Source organism: Pinus tabuliformis, chromosome 7 (assembly GCF_031772625.1).
Source record: "Pinus tabuliformis cultivar Carrire ecotype Pingquan chromosome 7, CPIR1, whole genome shotgun sequence".
NCBI classification, from domain to species: domain Eukaryota; kingdom Viridiplantae; phylum Streptophyta; class Pinopsida; order Pinales; family Pinaceae; genus Pinus; species Pinus tabuliformis.
In genome coordinates this window covers 1,747,654,316-1,747,681,127 of record NC_142293.1, presented here as the reverse complement: position 1 = coordinate 1,747,681,127, position 26,812 = coordinate 1,747,654,316, and positions in this window count along the sequence as shown.

Genomic DNA, 26,812 nt, shown 5'->3' with positions numbered 1-26,812 from the left:
CCAGGTTAACTACGTGGGCTAGTCGTGGAAAGAATATAACACAACTCAACATTCTCCCACTTGTTGTTTTCTTTCCATAGGGGGCCACAAGAGAGCTTAGTCATTTTTCCAGCCCTGAAACGCCCATTGTCTCTCTACACCAAGAAAACTTCTCAGAGCTCACAGATTTTGTCAATGCATATGCAGTATTCTTCAAAGTGTCCACCTTTACCAACAACACCTTTTTTTCTTCTATCATATCCCTCACAAAGTGATACTAAACATCAATGTGCTTTGTCTTTTAATGATATGCAGGGTTCTTTGCCAAGAAAATTGCACTTTTGCTGTCACAGTCTATCCTTATAACTCCATGTACTAACCCCATACTTGAACACAATCTCTTTAACCAAACTGCTTCCTTGCTTGCATGAGTGACTGCCATGTATTCTGCGTCTATAGTTGATAGTGCCACTACAGATTGTTTCTTACTCCAACTGACTGCACCTCCAAATAGGTTAAACACATACCCACTTGTATATCTTCTCTGATCCAGATCTCCAGCCCAGTCTGCATCAACAAAGCCACGAATATCCAACATTTTGTCCAATCCTGGTCTTCCTTGGTAGCACAAACCATAATCACTAGTGCCACGCAAATAACTGAAAAGCCGCTTCACTACTGTCCAGTGCTCCTTCCCTGGTTTTGACATAAACCTGCTCAATACTCCCACTGCATGTGCAATGTCTGGTCTAGTATAGACCATTGCATACATCAGGCTACTGACTGCACTTGCATATGGAACACGAGACATATCCTCTTCCTCTTCTTGTGTCTTGGGACACTGTTCAACAGATAATTTTACACCTACAGGAATATGAACCTGCACTGGTTTACTATCTTGCATATTAAACCTCTGCAGTATTGTCTCGACATACTTCCTTTGGTTTAACCAGAGCTTCCTCTTTGCTCGATCTCTTTTAATCTCCATGCCCAAAATATAGTTTGCAGCACCAAGATCTTTCATGTCGAATTTGGAGGACAATTGGGTCTTCAAATCCTGGATAATTTCTTTGTCATTTCCAACCAGCAACATATCATCCACATACAAGACCAGATAAATAACATGGTCACCAATTAATTTAAAATACACACAGTGATCTACTTTGCTTCTGGTGAAGCCAAGTCCCTGTATAAATGTATCAAATTTCTAATATCACATCCTTGGTGACTGTTTTAACCCATACAGAGACTTCTTTAACTTGCATACCAGTTCTTTCTTACCCTTCACTGCAAACCCTTCAGGTTGTTTCATGTAGATCTCCTCTTCCAGATCCCCGTGAAGAAATGTTGTCTTCACATCCATCTATTTTACCTCAAAATCAAAAGTAGCAGCAACAGATAAAGTAACCTAATAGAAGTTACCTTGGCAACAGGAGAAAAAATATCACCAAAATCAATTCCCGACACCTGGGAATAACTTTTTGCTACTAACTGAGCTTTGTATTTCTCCACCTTTCCTTCTGCATTTGTCTTCTTCTTGAACACCCATTTGCTGCCAATGGGTTTCCTTCCAGTCGGCAACTCCACCAGATCCCAAGCCTCATTTTTGTGCAAAGATGCCATTTCATCAACAATGGCCTCTTTCCAGAGTTTTCCATCCTCTGAATCTACTGCTTCCTTCACAGTTCTGGGATCATTATCAGTAATAGATAAAGAAAAATTTGAATAGAAAGCAGATGGACTATACCTTTCTGGCTACCTTCTTTCTCGAGCTGATCTTCTTACACCCGGAGTTTGTGGCTCTTCATCTTCTGATTCCTCCTCTACTGTAGAGTCTAATTCTTCCTCCTTTAGCTCAAACTCTATCTTCTCAGGTTCCTTTGGGTGGACTTCATGTTTAATAACATATTTTACCTCTCTGAAAACCACATCTCAGTTGTACACAACCTTCAGTGTGACTTGGTTCCAAAGCTTATAACCCTTTAAACCATCCTTATACCCAATAAAGATGCACTTTTCAGATTTACTATCCAACTTGGTTCGTTTCTCCTTTGGAACATGTACATATGCATCACATCCAAATACCCTCAGATGTGAAAGAGAGGGTTTCTTACCAGTCCATACCGCTTGTGGAGTCTTATCCTCCAACGCTGATGAAGGTGACCTGTTAACCAGGTAACATACAGTATCCACCGCCTCTGCCCAGAATTCCTATCCTAACCCGACACCACTGAGCATGCTTCTTTCCCTTTCCATCAACGTCTTATTCATTCTTTCTGCAACTCCATTTCGCTGAGGTGTATATGGAGTAGTCTTCTGTCATGCTATACCACACTTCTTACAGAATTCTTCAAATTCCTTGCTACAAAACTCTCCACCATTATCTGTCCTCAACACCTTTATCTTCTTCTTTGTCTGGTTTTCCACCAGAGCCTTAAATTCTTTAAACCTGTCAAAGACTTCAGATTTCTTCTTAAAGAAATATATCCATGTATTCCTTGAGAAGTCATCTATAAACGATACATAGTACACAAACTTACCCAGTGATGTAACCTTCACAGGTCCAAACACATTACTACGCACAAGCTCTAATATCTGTTTCGCCCTCTTACCACCAGAGGGGAAACTCACCCGATTATGCTTCCCATATACACAATTTTTACAGAAATCAAAATCCAGAGAGATATTACTCATACCTTCTAACATACCTTTACCATAAAGTATTCGAAGGCCCTTCTCTCCAATATGTCCCAGCCTTTGATGCCACAGCATGGTCTTCTCTCCAGAGGCCACTAGATTTTCTGCTCCACTTTCAGGAACCACAGAACTGTTGCACCCATCAACAACAGTGCTACCTTCCAGCTTGTATAGAGTTCCAGTCCGAACTCCCCGCATCAATACCAGTGCCCCCTGAACCATCTTGCAGGTATCTTTCTCGAACACTATTTTTACACCTGCATCATCCAGCTTGCTTATAGAAATAAGATTTCTGGCCAATGCAGGAATATGCAGAACACCTGGAAGTGTTCTAACCCTTCCACCTTGCAACTTCAACTTTACTTTTCCATGACTAACGATTCTAGCCTTCCTATCATCCCCTAGGAAGACATCACCACCATCGTATTTCTCATACTCGCAGAACCACTCTCTATGGGGAGTGAAGTGAAAGGATGCACCTGAGTCAATCAACCATGCCTCATGATCTACATGTGTACTTGAAGAAACCAAGTACACATCCCCACCTTCATTTGAGGTGGTTTTCGCCTCTGCAGAAGGAGCATCATCAGATCCCTTTCCTTTATCAGGAGCTTTAGATTTATAGTCCCTTTTGTAGTGCCCTTCCTTTCCGCATTTCCAGCACACCACCTTTACAGGTTTTCTTGGAGATTTAGATCTGCCTCTAGATTTAGATCTCCCACTCGATGACTTATTTTTGTTTCTGTTTTGGGACCAACCTCGTACAGACAAGGCATCACCATTCTGGCTCTCCATATTTTTTTGTCTCATCTCCTCCGTCAGCAAGGATGAGACTATTTCATCAAAATGCAAGGTAGTTCCATTGCTACCTATTGCAATAACCAGACTATCCCACGAATCTGGTAGAAAACACAACAAGCTGATGCACTTATCTTCATCTACATATTTAATATCAACAGATGCTAACTAACTTACCACAGTATTAAATGCGTTTAGTGTTAGGTGTGGAGCATGTTTATTTAAAAGGTCTTTGTTTCAGCCGGATGTATACCCCAGGAAGTTTGTACACCTCTCCACGCGGGGGGGGGGGGGGGGGGGGGAGGAGGTGTGGGGGGGGACTTATCCCCCCCGAGGGGGTTCGGGGGGGCCCATCCCCCTCGGCTGGGGGGTGCGGGGGCCAGCGGGGGTTTCGGGGGCAACGCCCCCGAAGCTAAAACATATGTAAAATTGCCTTGTAAAAGCATAGTAATTTCTAGTCAATCTAGGTCGTTCATTAGGCGGATGATCTGACGGTAGAACTTATGTTTAGTTTAAGGTTTTTTGCCCTAGAAGGCAATCCCTCTCTTTGTATGAGGGCATTGTATTGAGGCTGTGATATAGATTTGTATTCTCTGAGCGAGAAACAGGGAGGCGAGACTATGTGAGAAAACAGAGGATATTACAGTGGATCTACTGTAGGTTGTGTCTCTTCATTTTACTGGATAATAAAAAGGAAGGACTAGCTATTTAGGGTGGGCGTAGCACAAACTAGGTGAACCACGTATATCTGTGTCTCTCTGGTTTTATGCGTTTTCTGTGTTTATATTTCCACTATATTCTATGTGTTCCATTGCTCTGTAATTTATAATTTTCTAACAACTGGTATCAGAGCCAAAGGTCTATTTGGCTGATAAACTTGCAGGAAAGAAGGTTTCCTCGTTCGAGTGGGAGCAATGGTGGAAGATGGTAAGTTTAGGGTCGAGAAATTTAATGGCCAAAACTTCTCGTTGTGGAAGATGAAGATGGAAGATTATCTGTATCAGAAAGATCTGTACCTACCATTGGGCAGAAAAGGAAAGATGCCGACGGGTATGACAGATGAAGAATGGAACCTTCTCGATAGAAAGGCACTTGGAATAGTACGGTTGAGCCTTGCAGCGTTGGTCACCTTCAACATTTCGAAGGAAACAACGATAGAGGGTTTGATTAAGGCGTTAGCGAAACTATATGAAAAACCCTCGGCCTCAAACAAGGTATTTCTTATGAAATGGTTATTTAATATGAAGATGTCGAAAGGTGGATCTGTTGCAGACCATTTAAATGATTTTAACACTGTTACAAGTCAGTTAAGTTCTGTAGGGGTAAACTTTGATGATGAAGTTAGAGATATGTTATTCTTGTGCTCATTACCAGAAAGTTGGAATGGTTTAGTAATGGCCATTAGTAACTCTGTTTCTGGATCTAGTACTTTAAAGTTTGATGATGTTGTCGGTGCTATCCTTAGCGAGGAAATGCGACGAAAAAGCTCCGGTGAGACATCGGGTAATGCTTTGAGTGCAGAGTCTAGGGGAAGAAAAATGGAAAGAGGAAAGAGCTCAGGATATCGTAGTAAATCAAGGAAAGGCATATCCAAGTCTAGATCAAGGATAGTGTGTTGGAAATGCGGAAAGAGAGGACACCTAAAGAAATATTGTAGATCTCATAATGGAAAAGAAGGAGATGCACAACAAGAAAACAATCATGAAGCAAATGTGACAGGTGAGGTGTTATAAGATGCTTTGATTCTTTCTTTCGAAAATATCACTGATTCCATGGTGGTAGATTCAGGGGCCTCATTCCATGCCACACCTGATAAGAAATATTTTCATGACTATGTTCAAGAAGATTTTGGACAAGTCCGTTTGGGTGATGATAGACCTTGTAAAATTGTTGGAATGGGTAAGGTTCTTGTAAAACAGTAGAATGGAAACCAATGGCTACTAAAGGAGGTAAGGCATGTTCCAGATCTGAAGAAAAATCTGATTTCAACAAGGCAGTTAGGTGATGAAGGTTGTGTGACAACTTTCAGATTCACAACAAGAAAACAATCATGAAGAAAATGTGACAGGTGAGGTGTTATAAGATGCTTTGATTCTTTCTTTCAAAAATATTATTGATTCCTTGGTGGTAGATTCAGGGGCCTCATTCCATGCCACACCTGATAAGAAATATTTTCATGACTATGTTCAAGGAGATTTTGGACAAGTCCGTTTGGCTGATGATAAACCCTATAAAATTGTTGGAATGGGTAAGGTTCTTGTAAAATAGCAGAATGGAAACCAATGGCTACTAAAGGAGGTAAGGCATGTTCCAGATCTGAAGAAAAATCTGATCTCAACAAGGCAATTAGGCGGTGAAGGTTGTGTGACAACTTTCATAGATAAAGCTTGGAAGGTCACCAAAGGAGCCCTCGTAATAGAAAAAGGTGAAAAGGCTGGTACATTGCATCTATGCAATGGTATTTCTAACTCTGTTAATGCTTTAACTTCCAAAGGAGCAGATGCAACATTATGGCATCATAGGCTACATGAGTGAGAAGGGGATGAAGATTCTTCACTCAAGGAATTTGTTGCCGGGTTTGAAGAATGTTGATTTGGACTTATGTGAGAATTGCATCTATGGAAAACAGAAGAGAGTCAGATTTCTCAAAGTTGGAAAAGAAAAGAAGAGCGAAAAATTAGAGCTTGTGCATACAGATGTATGGGGACCTGCTCAGGTATCATCTCTCGGTGGCTCTCGTTATTATGTTACTTTTATTGATGATGCAACTAGAAAAACTTGGATTTATTGTATTAAGAATAAATCTGATGTATTTGATACTTTCAAGAAATGGAAAGCTTTAGTTGAGATTAAGATAGGAAAGAAATTGAAGTGTCTTAGATCAGACAATGGAGGTGAATATTCCAGCAAAGATTTTGATAGGTATTGTTCAGAGCATAGAATTCGCAGAGAGAAGACAGTTCCAAGAACACCACAAGAAAATGGTGTGTCAGAAAGGATGAATAGAACAATCTGGAGCATGAAAGGTGCATGAGATTGCATGCAGGATTGCCTTCACAATTTTGGGTAGATGCTGTAGATACTGCTGTTTATCTAATAAACAGAGGGCATTCAAGTTCCTTGGATGGTGGTGTTCCAGAGGAAGCATGGACAGGTAAAAAGGTAAACTACTCCTTTTCAAAGTCTTTTGGTTGTGAGGCATTTGTCCATATTAATAAAGAAAATAGAGCAAAGCTTGAGGAAAAATAAAATAAATGTACCTTTATTGAATATGGTGTTAATGATTTTGGTTATCGCTTATATGATTATGAAAATCACAAAATCATTAGGAGTAGAGATGTAATATTCAATGAAAAGATCTTGTTTAAGAATCAGTTGCAGGAAAAGAAATAGGAAAAAGAAAGCAAGGAATACACAGTTCTTGATGAGATCACTGAAAAAGTAAAGGTGCCTAAAAATAATAATAATCAACAACCACAACAACAACAACCACCACTACAGCAACATGCACCCCAAACACCTGAAAGTGGTGTTAGAACATCTACCACGATAAGTATACCCCCTGAACGATACTCTCCTTCATTATATTATTTATTGTTGACTGATTCTGGTGAACTCGAATGTTATGAAGAAGCAATGCAGGTTGAAAGCAGGAAGAAGTAGGAGCTAGCCATGGAAGAAGTAGGAGCTAGCCATGGAAGAAGAGATGGACTCCTTAATGCATAACTAGACTTGGGACTTAGTCAGGTTGCCTGCAAGAAAAACTACAATGAAGAATAAATGGGTTTACAGGCTGAAGGAAGAAGATGGAGGAAAACAAAGTTACAAAGCTAGACTTGTGGTGAAGGGGTTTGCATAGAAGAAAGGTATTGATTTTGATGAAATATTTTCTCTTGTTGTTAAAATGACTTCAATCAGAACTATTTTACGTCTAGTAGCAATTGAAGATTTGCATCTTGAGCAGTTAGATGTACAGACAGCCTTTCTCTATGGGGATTTGGAGGAAGAGATATATATGCAGCAGCCACAAGGATATGAGGTAAAAGGGAAGCAGAAACCAGTGTGCAGGTTGAAGAAGAGATTTTATGGCTTAAAACAGGCTCCAAGGCAGTGGTATCTAAAATTTGACAAGTTTATGTCTGAACAAGGTTATACTAGATGTCACTATAATCATTGTGTTTATTTGAAAAAGCAAAATGATGGCAGCTATATTATATTGTTATTGTATGTGGATGACATGCTTGTTGTAGGCTCTAACATGTAGGAAATAAATGTGCTCAAAAGAAAATTGGCAAATTCATTTGCAATGAAGGGTTTGGGAGCTGCAAAATAAATCCTTGGTATGACAATAACTAGAGACAGGAAAAATCATAAATTAACATTGTCTCAGAATGAGTACATACAAAAGGTGTTGAAAAGATTTAATATGCACAATGAAAAACCAGTTAGTACACCTTTTTCTAGCCATTTCAAACTTAGTAAGGAAATGTGGCCAAAGACCCAAGAAGACATGGATTATATGTCCGAAGTTCCATATGCATCAGCAGTTGGAAGCTTAATGTATGCAATGGTCTGCACAAGGCCTGATATTGCACATGCAGTGGGAGTTGTAAGCAGGTACATGAACAATCTAGGAAAGGAACATTGGATGACAGTGAAATGGATTCTCAGATATTTGAAAGGTACCACAAATCAAGCATTATGCTTTGGTGGTTCAAACATTTCTCTACAGGGATATGTTGATGCAGATATGGTAGGTGACAGAGATAACATGAGGAGCACTACAGGATATGTATTTACTGTAGGTGGAACAACTTCCAGTTGGGTTTTGTTGATGCCCCGAAAATCGTTGTATCAACATTGGGGGATAACCACCTAGTCCGGACCTTAGTACAACTCCTTTTCCGTTTGGAATGGTGGCTCCGACTGGGGATAATGGGACCAGTTTCCCAGCAATGAATAAACGAGTGAATGGATAATTGATTGACTAATCTAATGATAGGCGAATAGCTAAATCTAGCAGCAAAAATAAAAGAGCTATTACTTATCCCGGGAACTATTAAGCTTTGAAGTGTAGCGCTTGATGATCTGTGTCTATGGACAGTCATATAGATGACTCCATCTAACAGACATGGACATTAATTCATTCAAGGATTACTTTGTTTAAATAGTTAAGCAAAGCGATTAAAGCAATATTACTACACTTGTCATTTATATTATCGACACATATATGATTAAAAGAAAAGCACACCATAAACATCCAATAGTGGAAGGAATACAGAACTGCTGTTAAAGCACATACATATATTCGATAATAGCAAAGATAATCAAATAACAATTCATATGAAAAGAATGAATTCAGACATAGATAAAAGTACCATATGAGCTGCTAGACACTCCCAATATCAATCGCTACTTGAGATTCTTCCTTCAACGCAAAAACACTTTCAAACAAAGACAATAGTGCACAATTGCATAAAAGCTTCCTTGTCAAATTTAGAATAACTAGTCTAGTTTCATAAAAGAATATGGCTGAAGCACAATAGTGCAACTTCAGTCTTTAAGTCAAGTACAAAACTTTACGACCCTTTCCAAAACAATGAAAGGTTCTATAAATACTTAATTAATCTAGCTATCTAAGAAACTGAAATCCTACTTAATTGGTATCAATTGATTTTGATCCTATTTTCTTCAGCAATCTGGCAGTCGGCAGCATGAATCATCAAGTAGGTTGTTTGCCTTTAAATCTGAGCTGACTTATCGCAAGCATCGGCTCCACTTCGGGTGGTCTGTTGAGGCGAGAGCTGAGCTGGGCGGCATAGGTGGCATCCTGAATATCGAGGATAATATACCCGATTGCATCCGTAAGGCACTTGATGGTGGCTCTCTGTGTGTGTGGTTTTACCAAGAAGAACCAATAGGTGTCCCAGGTTAAACTGTTAATTCCAGCAATTAATCTCCCCTTTTCCTCTAGATCTGGATAATATGATTGCTCCAATGTTTTCATCGTTGTCAATTTTCCTGGTGTGCATTGGGAAATCATGTTTGATAAGTAGAGAGTGTTATTGACTAATTCAAATAAATTGCTTGAAGTTGATTTGCATCTTGAAACTGCCCTCTCTGCTTTCATTAACTAGGACTGCCATTCTGTAAAGAGTATATCTTTATGTGCCTCTAAGATTCTTGGTAAATTCGCCGCTTGTCCTTGATCATTATCTTGCCAATCAAGAAATGCAGCTATCGTTTCTTCAGCTTGATCCAATTCAGTCCTAGCCTTGTCTACTTTATTACTTATGGATGTCGTTAATTCACATAGTGGCTCTGCCTGGGCGATTTGTTGACATAGAAGCTTAATTTGGGCTATCAATGCAGTATTTATCTGTAGTGCTTCTACTCTGAATTCAGCCACTTGTGGAATGCCCTTTGTCTTTTCAATCTGTGCTGATAGTTGAGCGATTTGCTCATCTTTTGACTTCAGCATTTGCTCATTTGCTGCCTTCAATTGTGCCAATGCCTCTGATAATTCTTTCTGCTTCTGGATTGCGTTGTGGTCAATCCTTTGTTTTTCTGCCTGCAATTGTTGAGTTAGTTGACTGTTTAATTGCTGTTGCGTCAACAATTGCTGCTCTGCCTGCTTCGCTTTCTGCTTTGCTTCAGTCAGCTGTGCCTGTAACAAGAAAATTTCCTGATCCTTTGTTTTCAGCAAAAGACTCACCTCCGATGCCTTATCTATTGTCGCTGCCAAATAGGCTCCAGCATATTGTGACAGTTTTGTCAGGTCATCGGAGGGGTCAAATTCTTGCTTCCAAACCACATTGCCCGTGACCGTTTGTTCTGGGAAAAGGGAAGGTTGATCAGTCCTTCTTCTTTTCCTTTGCCGTTTAACTACGGCTTTATGCCTTGGGCTGTAGAAGACATCCAAGGGAGGAATCTCTTCTACCTGCAAAATGATTTGATCGGAGGGGTCTTTTGGTATTATCTCTACCTCTTTTGACATGGGTGGGCCGCTGGTTCCACTCAGAACCTGTGGTGAAGTGGTTTCCTGTGTGTCTGTTGCCTTCGAAGTTTCAGTGTCCTTTGAACATTCCAAACCACTGATAATATAATCAAATTGCTGCCATTCCTAGAGCAATTTTGGGTCGATATGAGTATCCACGTTAACTTCAGTGGTGTTCTGTTTCTGCTCTTTCATTTGGGTCTCTTCCTGCACTTTCTTCTGCTCTGTAGCCTGAGTTTCCTCCTGTGGCTTTTCTGGTTCTATTGTTGTAACCGGAGGCTCCTTTGACTGTTGCCGTTCAGGCTCGCTTGTCGAAGTTGTTGGGGTTGTTGCTAATAGATCTAGAGGCAGAGTTTGCAACCTCTGTTCTCTAAGTCTGTTAAACTCGACCAACCCTTCATCTTGATATTTCATTCTAGCAAATGCCTTAACCTGCATTATTGACTCAGCGGAGGAGAACAGGTCATCAAACATATCTTCTTTATGATCAAATTTTGACAACTTGGCCTGTTCTAGTGCATTATAGGCAACTTTGCTTGGATCAAATTGCCTATTAGGGAGAGTTGCCAGAGTTAATGATTTAATCTTCGTAGCTTCTTTTTCTGCATGTTTGAGATCATGCAAGGTATAGACACCACATCTCAAAGGAAAAGAGGGCCAACACTGCTTCTTATTTTTCTTGAGAGTCTGTGTGACACTCTCAGCAATGATCTGGTAAGCGATTTCCCTTGCCAGAAGTTTATCAGGTATGTATAAAGGGAGGACATGAGGTTCGGCTTGGCTACCGAAAACTCTTATATAAGTGAACTTCTCCTCCCCGAACCATCTCCCTACTGCTGTTAAATCAATCCCAGCTTGGTAGGAAATCTTGGGAACAGGTTTATCAAAAATAGAATAATAAATAGGCAACATAAAGCCATTGCAGACTTGATACAAATGGTGCTTATAAGAGGATTTCCATAATTTATGATGGTATATGTGAATAGGCATGGGGTCTTGTGGCGTCCACCTCCAGCCGAGCACGGGAAATTCAGAATTAAAACACAAGGTATCTAAGATATAGGCACTGTAATAGAATGGGGGAATTATCCTTTCAGAAATGCGGGTCTTATTCCTAAACTCAAGAACAGCTGTGGTTAGTTTATCTGAGAGAATAGTGGCCCAATCCATTATTATACTGTTGCATGCTGCTTCGATTAAGGGAACCATTTCTATAGTGAAATTAGAAGAATCATGCAATCCCCACAATCTACACATCATTATTCCAGCGTAGCAATAAGGAGAAGCCAGGGAATCAACCGAGTACTTACCGGAAGATTCATGTTTGTGCTTTGCCGGATTTTGTCTCCAATCCCAGATGGGTTCGGATTCAACTTCGTTCTCATTCCGGAATTTCTCCAAGAACGCCTTATTGTATTTCTTCTCTGGCTCAGGCAAATGATACATTTGCCTTAAATCATCAGCCTTGAATGACTCGAAAATTCTCCCGTCTCTGGTGTTGAAGGTTCTATCCATGATTGAGATTTCCTCAATTGCCCACCGCACTACATCTGTATATGGAAGAATTTGTTCCCTAGCTGCTATCCGATGAAGGAAGGAGTCAGCTAAGTCCTTTAGAGTGCCATCAGATTTCCGAGTTGAATCTGTAGTAGCTTGTACTGTTGTCACTTCAGGTTCTTCGGCTTCAATCAAGTTGTAGGTACTTTTCCAAGTAGTTTTGCCGAGACCAGAACATGTAGTATCCGAAATCAATCCTTTCTTTTTGTTTGAGGGATCAGCGACAGCTTGTCTTGTGGCTGGCGCAACGGAAACGACTGTGGTTTTCTTAGATTTCTTCCCCATTTTACTTGAGTTTTATTCTTTGGATGAATTCTGCACAGAAGTGAAGATAAATGTAACACAGAGAATTGGCAATGAAAACTCCAATATGGTGAGATATATTGATCAAATGCGTGATGAGAGAAAACTTTACAATGGCCACGGATACAATCCATAGGAAGATTTTAGGACTTACAATTTCATTAAATGGCCGTTTAAAACCTGCCAATCCTTAAATGCCCATTATACCATTAATCGGCCGAATGATTCGTTTAAGCGTGTTATAGATGTTTTGGCGGTTGAGCGCAGGTGAATCATTGCTTGACAGATCAAGCTTTTAATATGAATTGATCGTAATATCCCTCCATTTTAACGGCTTTTTTGAAATCTGCGCTTTATCGCAATCGGCCATCGGGGAAAGCTTTAACCTCTTATATTGACACCTTTTGAAACCCCGATCGCCGATAGCGATATCGCATCGCATCGGGAGTATTGGCATTACATGAGACATGGATAGTATATCGCCGATTGCCGATAGCGATATCGCATCGCATCGGGGGAATGGTCTGGGGGCGCTTAAAGAATGTGCATAGAGTATTGCCGATAGCCGATAGCGATATCGCATCGGCGGAAACCAATGTGCCACTTACTTATGTTCCTTATGTCATTGCGATATGCGATCTTGCGATCGCTTTATCGCAATGATAAAAGATTGATTTAATTGATCAAAATGGGTTTTTCAAAAAGGTTTTTTATAATGTTTTTATTTGGTTTCCGGACCTTTTTAAATAATACAATATTGATACCAATCAAAATCTAAAGGGACCCATTTCATATGATAGTTTTGTGAATAAAAATGATATGAAATGGGGGGTTGTTGTAGAGCACAACAAGTTTCAAAAATCCAAAGTGTTGTTGCGCTTTCAACAACAAAAGCAGAGTATGTTGCTGCTACAGAGGCTAGTAAAGAAATGACTTGGTTACAAAGGTTTATGGGTGAATTGGGCAAGGAGCATGATATGGGCACGTTATACAGTGATAGCCAAAGTGCCATTCATCTTGCAAAGAACTCAGCATTTCATTCCAAGACTAAACACATATAGCTCAAGTACCATTTCATATGATCAGTGTTGGAAGATGGAGAGTTGAAGCTGGAAAAGATACACACTAGCCAGAATACTGCAAATATGCTAACAAAAATTGTAACCAGGGAGAAACTGAGAATATGCTCAGTTTTGATTGGTCTTCAAGGATGACGATGAAGATGAGAAATAGCCAGGTCCAAAGAGGAGTCATTGTCCAGCAAATGAAGCAGCGGTGGAGTTGCTATAATCATTCTCCAAGTGGTAGATTGTTGGGTGTGCAACATGATTATTTAGAGGTCTTTGTTTTAGCCGGATGTATACCCCAGGAACTTTGTACACCCCTCCACGCGGGGGGTGCGGGGGCCAGCGGTCCCCTGACGAGGGTTTCGGGGGCAACTCCCCGAAGCTAAAAACAAATGTAAAATTGCCTTGTAAAAGTATAGTAATTTCTAGTCAATCTAGGCTGTTCATTAGGCGGATGATCTGACGGTAGAACTTATGTTTAGTTTAGCATTTTTTTCCCTAGAAGGCAACCCCTCTCTTTGTATGAGGGCATTGTATTGAGGCTGTGATATAGATGTGTATTCTCCGAGTGAGAAACAAAGAGGCGAGACTGTGTGAGAAAACAGAGGATATTACAGCGGATTTGCTGTAGGTTGTGTCTCTTTATTTTGCTGGATAATAAAAAGGAAGGATTGGCTGTTCGGGGTGGACATAGCCCAAACTAGGTGAACCACGTATATCTGTGTCTCTCTGGTTTTATGCATTTTCTATGTTTATATTTCTGCTATATTCTATGTGTTCCATTGCTCTGTAATTTATAATTTTCTAACATTCAGATGCTCTGTCACCGAGTCTCCATCTTTCATCCTCATGTTATAAAGCTTTTTCTGCAGGAACAGTTTATTCACAAGAGACTTAGATTGGTACAAAGTCCCTAACTTGTCCCACAAAGCTTTCGCCGTAGCTTCCCCTGATACATTCAACAATACTGAATCTGAGACATGCAATCGTATTGTGCTCTTTGCCTTCCGATCCAGCTTCTTCCATTCTTCATCGGTCACTCCCGTTGGTTTAGTACCCGGATCTACTGCGATCCACTAATCTTTATCCACCAACAGATCCTCCATCTTGAGTTTCCACAACTCAAAACTCTAACCATTAAATTTCTCGATCTCTATCTTTCCACTGTTCGCCATCTTCTTTCACCACTAGAATCGATCTCGCAGATCTCCCACTGAACAAGGTCTACCACAGGCCCAAGCGAAACCCCTCAGCAACAAAGGCATCCCCTTGAAGTCAAAATAGCTCTGATACCAAATGTAGGTTTTAACCCCGTACAGAAATTACCTGCATATGAATTCTAAAACACAAAAAAATAAACAATGTGAGAGCATAACACATAAAACATATATATACACAGAGATTTTCCCACTGGATCCCAAAACCGGGACTACTAGCTTGATTTTTCATTATGTTCCTTTCAATGTTATAATACATATTTATACATGCTGAAGCATCCAATACCATGGACCGAAACCCATCGCGTCCAATACCATGGACCGAAAACCATTGCGTCCAAAAACATGTGCGAAAATCATGCACAAAACCATAGGTGGGTCCGCCCAACCTAACATAGGGTCTAAAACCAAAATTTTCCAGGGCGCTGCCCCGAACCCCATAAAGTGGGGTTAAGGGTACATCTCAAACCCCCTGTGACCCCCCCCGGCTACATAATCGACGCAACGAAGGGGGTCTCTGCCCCCCTCTAACCCCCTGGTTAACTACGTGGGCTAGTTATGGAAAGAATATAACACAAGCCAACATTGGCCTATCATTGGCCACTCATTCCTCACTCTCACTCACTTCACTTACATTCTTCATGGATCACCTAGATTGATACGAGTGGATCTGAACCCAAATTAGGTTCTAGATCCTAAACAAACTCCCACAATATCACTCATGATCCATAAAATCTCTCATTTAATCCCTTATCTCTAAATAATATCTAACTAACCCACAAATCTCTCAATTCGTCCAACCTACACTCGAACCTTCTCCTATTTACAATAATTCTAATTCTCTCCAAAAACTATAGGAAAAATACATTACGTAATTAAATCCTAACTTAGGAAACTAACTCCTTTAGTAAACATTCAACCCTAGGTTAGATTCTCCCGCATAAGGAACTCAACTCAACTATTAGAAAACTAAAGCAATTGTGAAGGAAAATTGAATACTAAAGCATCTTGATGTCCAAAAGGAGCTAAGAAATTGACGGCAAACCTCTTTGAGACCACCTTATAAAGCATTTCCCTTTTTGTAATGTCATTTCTAGTTATACATATTTCATATTTTTTGTTTATATAATATCCCTTTGAAAATAATTTATGGTAATCCCTTTAACAAAGTGTGAAAGGTGAAGCTGAGTGATTTTCATGATTTGGCACCTAAAACGATAAGAAATGTCACCAATTATATTCCTTGGATAAAAAGAAAATTAACCCCTGAAAGCAGGGACATCTTGTGAATGGAAGGGGAGGTACATATATTGAATAGGTTTGTAAAAAATCTTAGTGTCAATAGAGATCTAAGATCAAATCAAGACCTATCATGATGGAACTAATATGTAAGATGATTATATCATTAATATATATAATCTATCTATAATCTATCATATCCTCATATGCCTTAACATGCTGCATTCGATTAGGACAACATATCAAAGAATGTCTTCCCAAGTGTTCCCGGATTGAGACCAAGGCACCAATCCATATCTAGTGTGAAAGAAAATAGATCCAAAGCGAGTCCCTATAGATTGAGTCTCACCACCATAAGCACTACCAAATAATGTCATGAATAATAGGTGTGTATAAACAACCTGTATAAGCACCTAACTGTCATGACAGTGCACCTTACTGGTTTTTTATTTTTTTCCCAAGACAACCTGTATAAACTCAACCTGTATGAGGCTCAACATTTTTAAAGGAAATTAGCAGCTCAATCAAACCTTTACTAAGGCAAGCCTAGAGCTTCCTTCATGCCTGAAGAGTGTTATCTATAGGAATAACAATATTGACAAACTCAGAACCATTCCCACAATAGGAGAATCACTAACCATTACTAAGGCAAGCCTAGAGCTTCTATTGAGCTGCTAAATTCCTTTAGCAAGGCAAACCTACAACTTCCTTCATGCCTAAAGATTGTGATGATTAGGAATAAAAATATTGACAAACATGAGGCTAAACAATTTAAGTCAAGCAACAATTTATAAAAAATAACTATACCAGGTCAACATCTGAACCCGAAAAGGAACTAGGTGTCACTTTTTTTACTTGAAATTTCTCCTATAACGAATAAAACATTTTATCCAAAACATATATTTATATAATTGAAGACATACAACAAATTCTAGGTAAATTTCAACACACTGGTAGTAGTTTTCCAAGTGCAATTACAATCATGGTATTTTAAGTGTAAAAAAAAAGTTATCAAAAAAACAATCATTGATATATTTGAAGACATACAACAAATTCCTTCTGTAGATTTGATTTTTCAAGGATACTGTCAAAAAGGCATATGTATGAAAATATGTTAAGATGCTACTAACATACATGTTGTTAATTTCCTATAAGAAAGCATAAATACTATTAGCTTGTATGAAAGCATAATTTCAATTATTCTTAACTAAATGCATGCAATAATTCTACAGGAAGTTGCATCTATGGCAAGAGTTAGTTATGTTTCTTGTACAAGGAGAAGTGTCAGGTGAGTGACCAAGGGTGCCCAGCTACAACGCCCTTCATTAGATGAGGACAAGACATGTGATGTGAATGCCAACAATGCTCCCGGTATTGTTGTTGAGGATGACCATGCAACAGAAGCTGATGTTTTCACACCATCAGCCACAGAGCCACCATCAACCACAGTCCAAGGGGAAATTTCAACTAAAAAGATCAATGTTATAAGAGGTTGGAAAAACGAAGACATGTTATATGCAATCGACGACCTAGAGTTTATTGGATATTTAGTTCGAGCATCTGCAAAAAAAAATGGTATTCCTCCCTCATTAATACATTAATGGATAAATGGGCTCACTCATACAAACCGTAGATGGCGTCTTACAGTTATGACTGAAGAGGAGGAGGTTGAGGTGGTTAAGTGGTGTAAGAAGATGGCCCAATTGGGATATGGGCTAGAGTTGATACAAATTAAATCTATAGTTTCTCAAATCTATTAAGGGAGGCCAAACCCATTCAAAGATGGGTTTCTTGGTAAATCATGGTGGTTCGGGTTAAAAAAAGGCATCCATACCTTGTATTGCGTACAACTAAGGGCCTTGAAAAAGACATAGCATTAAATTTGTGCCCTGTGATTGTATGTAAGTTCTATGAAACTCTTTCTAGTGCATACGATAAGCATTCTTATGGTGAAAACCATATATGGAACTGTAATGAAACAAGTTTACAGGCAGGAAGGAATTGTGGCATGCAGGTAATTTCCAAGAGAGGGAGCCGAAACGTGCCAAAGAGAAGGGAAAGGATAACTATTCTATGTCGTGTCAATGCAATTGGTGCTTCAATCCCAAGATTTTATCTATTCAAAGGTAAAAAAACAATTGAAAAACTATATACAAAATTGTGAACCAGGTGCATTGCATGGCTGCACATCCCCATGCATAAATGACTAAAGATTTTTTTTTAATTGCCTTTGTCACATTGCTGCATTTGTACTAGGTGGTATCTCACCTAATAACATACACCTATTGATATTAGATGGCCATGGAAGCCACATTGTTGTGCAAGAAATTGAGGAATCAAACAATTTGGGCATCGACCTGTTAACATTGCCCGCTCATACCACTCACAAATTGAAACCCCTTGATGTAAGTGTGTTTGGCCCTTCCAAGAAATATCTCAGTTCAGAGTGTGTTGCATGGATGGAAAATAATCCAGGGGTTGAGGTGAAAAGGTTTGAACTAGAAGATCTTTCAAGTAAATCATTTAAAAGGGATCTGACACCATCAAATATCAAGGTTGGCTTTAGGAGGATTGGAATCTAACCAGTGAATTGTGATGCTCTTATGTATGATATTGGTTTTAGCCATGTGTTTCATGTGGATGGTCAAGAACAAGGGCATGTCCAAATAGGTGTTGAAGTGCAAGAAGAAGTAGATGAACATGATGATGCATGTGGTTGCAGCCGATAATATGATTTCATTCTCTCAAGGAAACCTATATGGTGATGATTATGAACATGTAAGTGAAACACAGTATAATCATGAACCAATTGACAGTAACATGGAGGTCGTTCTACCAACTGAAGCACATGGAACTTCTGTTGTTGATATTCTTAATGACATTGTTGAACATGCAGCTGACAATGACAATGTAGTTGAAAATGGCATTGTTGATATTGCACTAGGAAGCAACAATGACCAATTTACATTGCCAAGCCAAGTAACCCCACCATCATGGTTGGAAGAAGCCATGATTAATTTGAACAAGCATAGTGTCTCAAGAACTAATGATTAAAAGCATGAACTTGCCTTCACAACTAGCAGAATTGAACAATGAAATTGTTCATTTTTTTTGGACAATAGATCAATGGAAGAATATAGTGCACATAATGAGGCATCAGATGAAGAGAACAATATAGTTCAATCAATTGTCTCAGATATTGAAAGGCAAGTTCCAAGAAATGACATGCAGGTGGGAGGGATGGATAAGTTACTTGGTCAGTTCCTAAAGCTACTAGTAGAGAGAGTGTTAATGAAAAAAAAGCAAGGAACATCAAGTAGTATTTGTTTGGGCCGAAGTTCACAGTTTCTCACCTCGGAAGACTATATAAACCTATTATATGAGTCTGAAAAAAAATAAATTTTAAATTTAGGAATTAAAATAGAAAAAGAAGGATTTATCCAAGGAGAAGATGACAACAATGATTGTTGCAGCAAAACGTTGAGCAAATCAAAGGCTTGAAACAGATAAAGTAAGGCAAGAGAAGGACCATAAAAAATTGGAAAGACGAGAAAAGGAAGTAAGAAATGCTAAACAAATGCTTGAAAAGGAACAAGAGATGACCAATATGACAATGATGCAAGCACAGCTGATGAAACCAGGATTACGTCAAACACATTGGACAATATTGCTAATAATACACCATTATTCCAAGACCTCATAAACATTCAAGTCCCTCGCTATCAAAATGGGGGTTTACCCACTTGATTTATCCCTACAAGAGCATGTATAAATTCTATGCATGCTCATCACAGACCTCCACTTAATGCAAGGGTTAGTAGAGCAAGTGTGAGGTATGGGTATTGTTAGTATCCTATAATCATAGTAGTTAAAAGAAATAAATTGTGTCTTTCGAATTTTGTCAAAATCATAAAGTATGGCTATGATCTTATAGAAGATCAAGTTTTAGGTCTTAGGTGGGAATAAATTTTTTATCATCCATTATGAATATGTCAAAGTGTGTCAAAAGTTACAAAAATGGTATTTTATCCCAAGGAGTCAAGTTAGTTAGGTCTAGAGGTTAAATTACATCAAGTGATCGTGAGAAAGATTGTGCTACCATGCTTTATCATCATGGGCACAAATTAATAGGTGTCTTGAGTCAATTTAGATATTAAATCATGATTGATCATGACATCATCAAGGGTACAACGATCAAAAGGATAGTTGTTGCACTTTAGCGAAGTTCTACGCTTTGGTCTTGTTGACACCTAATCCTTGTGATTTGGTGAATTTATGTAAATAAATAAATAGGAAATATGAACAGTCATCGGGAGATGAACTGAACAGTCTCTCCCTCATGTATATAATGAAGACCTACCTGATGGAATAATACAGTCGAATCATTTTTGCCTTATGGAGTTACTGCCTGGCCTGACATGGTATCAGAGCCAGCTCCCAAAATAGTTGTAACTCCCACTGCCCAGTGCTCTCTGTCCACTGCCAACTGCTCTCTGTCCCCTCACAGTTCTTTGTTGTACGCTGTACGCTGCTGCCAAAATTCTTTTGAACCATACGCTGCCTGTTTATAAACGTTGGTAGCCTGCGCCTGACATTCACCTGAACGATGCATGATGAATCGCTGCTCCGAGTATTCTATGCTGAAACATTCCTCTGCCATATTCTCTGCTGAAACGTTCCCAGCCATATCAACATTTGGACAGACCCTGTATTGAATGCGTTGTTACGCTGCTCTCTGGTGTTGGCGTGGAGTATACACACATTTGTCTTCTGGTTTTTTGCCTTTCATTCCCAGGCTTTTGCATCTCATTTCCACTGCGTAGGTATTTATTGTTCCAGATTCCTGCAGCCTACTAGCATACACCAATCACGTTTAACGTGGTTGTAAACTTGTAGCTCACCCAAGAGTATATGCCCATGTGCATTGCTTTCTCAATGGATAATATTCTCTGAGAGAACTTTATTGTTATGATCGTGTGTTAACCATCTAAATCGCTCCTGCGAGTACAAGAGGGTTCGAACCTGCGCGGGCGTAGCCGACCTGATTTGTAACTCGTGGCTCGGTCGACTTAGACTTGGTTCGACGCTTTGTAATAGTTGCTTGGATCACATATATAATGTTATAAAAGAGATGAACATATGAATATGGCAGGAAACGTGAGAACCACCGGGAATTTGTTGCAGAACTATGTAAAGACCAGCTATGATGATAATAACAGAAAGGTCCAATCTGCGACCATACTCTTTACCTAACTTACTTTCTCTTTTTGGGGCGTGAAATTTCAGGTGATAACGCTTACAATTTCGTGGCAACGATTGCTTATTTCTTGGGCTCGTTTGCGCCTCCTGGGGCGTTTGTTTGGCTGGAGTATGTGTTGTTAGGAGTCGTTTGCGTAAAGATTACAATCATGCTTACATTAAGTCTTCATCTTACTGGTAGTTTCATCTCAATGGCAGATGCGCTGATACATTTTGAATGATTGAGTTGTGACACAATATCTGATAATTGCAAATTGGCATCGTTGGTTTTATATGAAAGAGAACAGTATTATGAATGGAATTGAGAGTGCAAATATGACTGTTCTACGTTCTTTGGCCTTTTTTTAGTGGACGCAGTGCTTTATGCTGTTGAGGATATTTTTTTTTTGGACTTAACGCTGTGTAGATGAATATGAATTGACATTTGAGTTTGTTGTCCAGTCACATCAGAAGTATATTTTTTTTCCATTAAGAGTAAAAGTTTTGCAGCAGAAGTTTTTTTTGCTACAGTATGCATTCAATCATATCCATGGTGGGAATAGTTCTCACTGGCAAGGAAAACTATCATGAATGGTCCCGGATGATAAAACACACCCTCATTTTCAGTGAGTTGTGGAAAGGAGTGTGTGTCGGAGACGGATACAATGAACCAGTACAACGTACCTCAGACAAAGAGCTCATCATTTAGGAAAACAAGAACAACAAAGCTTATGCATTAATCGCAGCATCTGTAAATGAAGAGGTGAGTCACCATATTTCGTCATATTCAACTGCCTTTGAAGCCTTACAAAAGCTGAAAGAACTCTATGACTCACATTCTACACTTGAAGTTGTTCAACTCATGATTAAACTCATCACTCTTCAACTACAAAATAATGATCATCTTGCTCTTGCATCTGAAGTAAAGTCTATAATGCATGATATCAAATCCACTAAGGTTGAATTTGATATTCCTCTTATTGCTTTTCTCAAGGCACTTTATCCTACTTACTCCAATTATCTTGAGTCATTGCAAGCAAATGGAAATCTCAAAGATATAACCTTTGACTCTCTTGTGAAAAAGTTTGCTGAAAGAGAGAAATCTTTTGGAAAGAAGACAACTCCTGAATCTTCTAAAGAGACTGTGTGCCTTGCTCATAAAGAAAAGCATCCTGCTTAAGATTCTACAAGAGGAAGAGGTTGACGAAGAGGAAGAGGAAGATATTTCATAGGCAGGGGGCAGACATTCTCAAGGAGAAAAGGCAGATTTGCACTGTATTCACTGCAAAAGAAATGGATCACATGATGCCTCTACTTGCAAGCTACCATGGGACAAAATTGAGCAGAAAAGAAACCAACAGAAAGGTAAAACTAATGATACAGACAAAGGTAAAGCACCTGAATCCGCTCACTATGTTGTGGCACAATGTAACATTGGAGTAAATGAAGATTTATTTAATGCTTCACTTACTTCTTGGAAAAATGATTGGTTGCTTGATTCAGGAGCAACCTGCGACATGACTCATAGAAAATATTTTTTTGAAGATTTCACTGACAATGTTGATGGAGCAGTATACTTTTCAGATTAATCAAAAATCAAGCCATCAGGGCTTGGCACAATCAGGCTTAAACTGCCTGGTCTTCCAGAATTTCTTCTCCATCATGTTCTATATCTCCCACAGCTCAAGAGAAACTTGTTGTCCTTGGTCCACATCCGCTAGCAAGGTCACTCCATTCATATGTTTGATGGCAAGCTTGAAGTAAGAAAAGAATCTGACCACTCACTTGTCATGAGGGGAATAGAAGAAGAAAGGCTTATCAAGCTACAAGGAACCTCTGCTCATGCACAACATTTCTCATACAATTCTCATCATGAAGAAGGTACACTCCCATCAAGTTTATTATGGCATGCTATATTTGGACATTTGAACTATGACAGTCTCCGCTTGTTGAAGAAAAATGGTGTTGCTGGTTTGCCTACAATTCCTAGGAAACTTAAGCAATGTGATGCTTGCATTCTAGGAAAGCATAGCAAACAGTCTTTTCATGATTCACATTCAAGAGCACATAGAAAACTTGAACTCATTCATTCAGATTTATGTGGTCCAATGCCTGTTCCTTCTGCAAATGGAAATAAATATATCATGACATTTATTGATGACTACACCAGAATGTGTTGGGTTTGTTTATTGAAGAACAAATTTGATGCTTTTCAAACATTCAAGAATTTTCATAAATGGATTGAAAATGATGCACAATCTCATATTGGGTCTATTCGCACTGATAATGGAAAAGAATACACATCAAATGAATTTGAAAACTATCTTCACCAACATGGGATCAAACATCAAACAACTGTGCCTTATAATCCCCAACAGAATGGTGTAGTTGGAAGAATGAATAGGACAATCTTAAATATGGTACGATCCATGCTCTTTTACAAGAATGTAAAGATAATGTTTTGGGTTGATGTTGTTCTATGTGCTGCATATATAAAGAATAGATGTCCATATAATGCTATTAGAAACAAGACTCCTTATGAAATGTGGTATGGACATGTTCCTTCGGTAAAGCATCTCAGGGTCTTTGGTTCCACCTGTTATGCCTTGATACCAAAGGTACATAGAAACAAACTTGGTGCTAGAAGTCGTAAGTGTATCTTTCTGGGATATTCAAACACCTCCAAAGCATACCGCCTCTATGATGAAGTAAATAAGAAGTTTGTTGTATCTAGAGATGTAATTTTTCTTGAATCATCCAAAACTGACAATGTTGTTGAGCGGCAACTTGATCGCTTGGATAGATTCGCAAAAGCAAAATCATTTCAAGAATTTGATAATCAGATTCCACATCTTGAAGGGGGGATTCCTATACTAGATCAACATGTGGAATCTTCTTCTGAAGAACACTCTCCCCCGCATGAAACTCCAACAACGGATGATGCTTTAAGTGATGTAATTGATAGAATTGGGAGACTCAATCTTGATTCAGTCCCAACTCAATCAACGGAGCAGCCTAGACCATCCTAAAAAGGTCCCCCAAAGTGGGTGACAAAGACGCTTGAAAGTGTTCATCCTGATGAAGTTGGAAAGACAGGAACCAGAAATTCAAACCGGAAAAATGGAGGTGATGTAGATGACTCTAATTCACCTTTTGATATGGATGTTTCTTATGATTGTGAATTGAACTTGTCTACAGATTTTGAACCAACTTCCTTCAAAGAAGCTGCTTCCCATGATAAATGGAAAGAAGCGATGCAAAAGGAGTATGATGCCCTCATAAAGAACGGCACTTGGAAGCTGGTTGATCCTCCATTAGGAACCAAACCAATAGGCTGCAAGTGGGTCTACAAGAACAAGTATAAAACTGATGGCTCACTTGACAAACACAAAGCTAGGCTTGTGGAAAAAGGTTTTGCACAGAAGGAAGGGGTCGATTATGAGGAGACTTTTTCCCCCACAGCAAAATGGGCTACCATCCGGACACTCTTTGCACTAGCAGCTCAGAACAGTTGGAAATCCCATCAAATGGATGTAAAAACTGCTTTCTTGAATGGAGATCTAAAAGAGAATGTTTTTATGTCCTAGCCTGAAGTATTTGCTATGAAAGGACATGAACATAAAGTATGCAAACTTGTGAAGTCCTTGTATGGCCTCAAACAAGCACCGCGAGCCTGGTATGAAACATTAACTGAGCATCTTCTGAAACTCAATTTCAAACATTTTGATCTTGCTGATGCAACTTTATTTGTCAAGAAAGTTAGCAAAAAAGTTGTATATCTTGTGGTATATGTAGATGATCTTTTGATGACAAGGAACAATGAAAGCTACATTGCATCCATAAAGAAGGAATTGGGGAAAAGTTTTGAAATGACTGATTTGGGCTATGTTCATTACTATCTTGGCATTGAAGTAACCCAACATTCAAAGTCCATATTTTTTTCTCAGAAGAAATATATTGGAGATCTGTTGAACAGGTTTGGCATGACAGAGTGCAATCCTCTTACTACTCCAATGGAACAAAACTTAAATATCACATCTATTGAAGGAAAAGAATTTGAGGATGCAACAAAGTATAGACAGCTTGTAGGAAGTCTCAACTACCTAGCTATTACCAGACCAGACATTTCGTTTGCTGTTGGAACCCTCTCCAGGTTTATGCAAAAGCCTTGTGAGGGACATTGGTCTACTACAAAAAGAGTTCTAAGGTACTTGAAGGGAACTCAAGACTTTGGAATCAAGTATACACAGGTGGATGACTTCAGTGTCATTGGATACTTTGATTCAGACTTCGATGGAGACAAAGAAACTGGGGTATCAACTTCAGGATATGCTATGAGTCTTGGATCAGGAGCTGTCTCCTGGAGATCATGCAAACAATCAGTCCCAACAGATTCCACAACAGAAGCAGAATACGTGGCAGCAGCTGAAGCAACAAAAGAAATTTTGTGGCTCAGGAAATTCTTGCAGATTTGCAGGTAAAACAAGTACAATCAACTCCACTCATGATTGACAATACCTCTGCAATAAAGTTGGCCAAGAACCCAAAGTTCCATGATCAAACGAAGCACATCAATGCTAAATATCATTTGATTCGACACCATGTTGAGGCCAAAACAATCCATCTCCATCATTGTTCCACAAATGAGCAAATTGCAGACATCTTCACCAAAGCGCTTGGAAGAGAAAAGCTTAAATGATTCAGAATGATGCTTGGACTCACCAACATCCCTTCAGATTAAGGGGGGTAATGTTGACACCTAATCCTTGTGATTGGGTGAATTTATGTAAATAAATAAATAGGAAATATGAACAGTCATCGAGAGATGAACTGAATAGTCTATCCCTCATGTATATAATGAAGACCTACCTGATGGAGTTATACAGTCGAATCATTTTTGCCTTATGGAGTTACTGCCTGGCCTGACAGGTCTTTCAATTTCAAATCATAATTATCACCATAAAAATTCACTCTCGACCACTTTGGGAGGTGTTGATGGTGCTGGACCTGCCAACATGTAAGGGGATCTCCTCGGTAAGAAGTCCCAATTAGACCTTAGACCGTTTTTTGTAGGAGTCCCAGCAGTGGGTCGTACGATAATGCCTTGACCGCGATTTCACACAAAGGCAAGTAAGATGTCTTTGTTGGTAGCAAGGGTGGGACAACTATAGCAAGCCAAGGAAGGTGCATGAGAGGTTCAAACACATGGAGGTTGATGTGAGTGTGCCCCTTGAAAACCTGTGATAGCACAGAGTTAAGAAGGGAACACACGAGCAAAGATGCATCACAACATGGAAGGCAAGTTAGCTAGCAATCCAAAGTGATGGTTAAACCAACAGCACATTTCAGAAAGATCCATACATACATACATAGAAAAGTCCATATATGCATGCATAAGCAAACAAATAAATATATCATTTAGAGTAAACCAGATATCAGAGAATACAATACAACATATGCATGAAACATGCTAGCTCTGTTATATTAAGAAGTGTAAGTTCCAGTCATACAATACATCCATGTTTAACCACTAGTTCTGACAGCGGAACGTTACAACCACAACTGCCTACTCCTCTAAAGAGATATATTAGCTCTATGCAGTGGAGAAGCCAAGTCTCATTACAATATTGTCCAAGATCTCTCCAAGATAGTCTTATAGGAATCTTGGCTGACCAAAAGCCTTTAAAATGAGTTATGAGGTTCTATTTATAGCAAAGGGT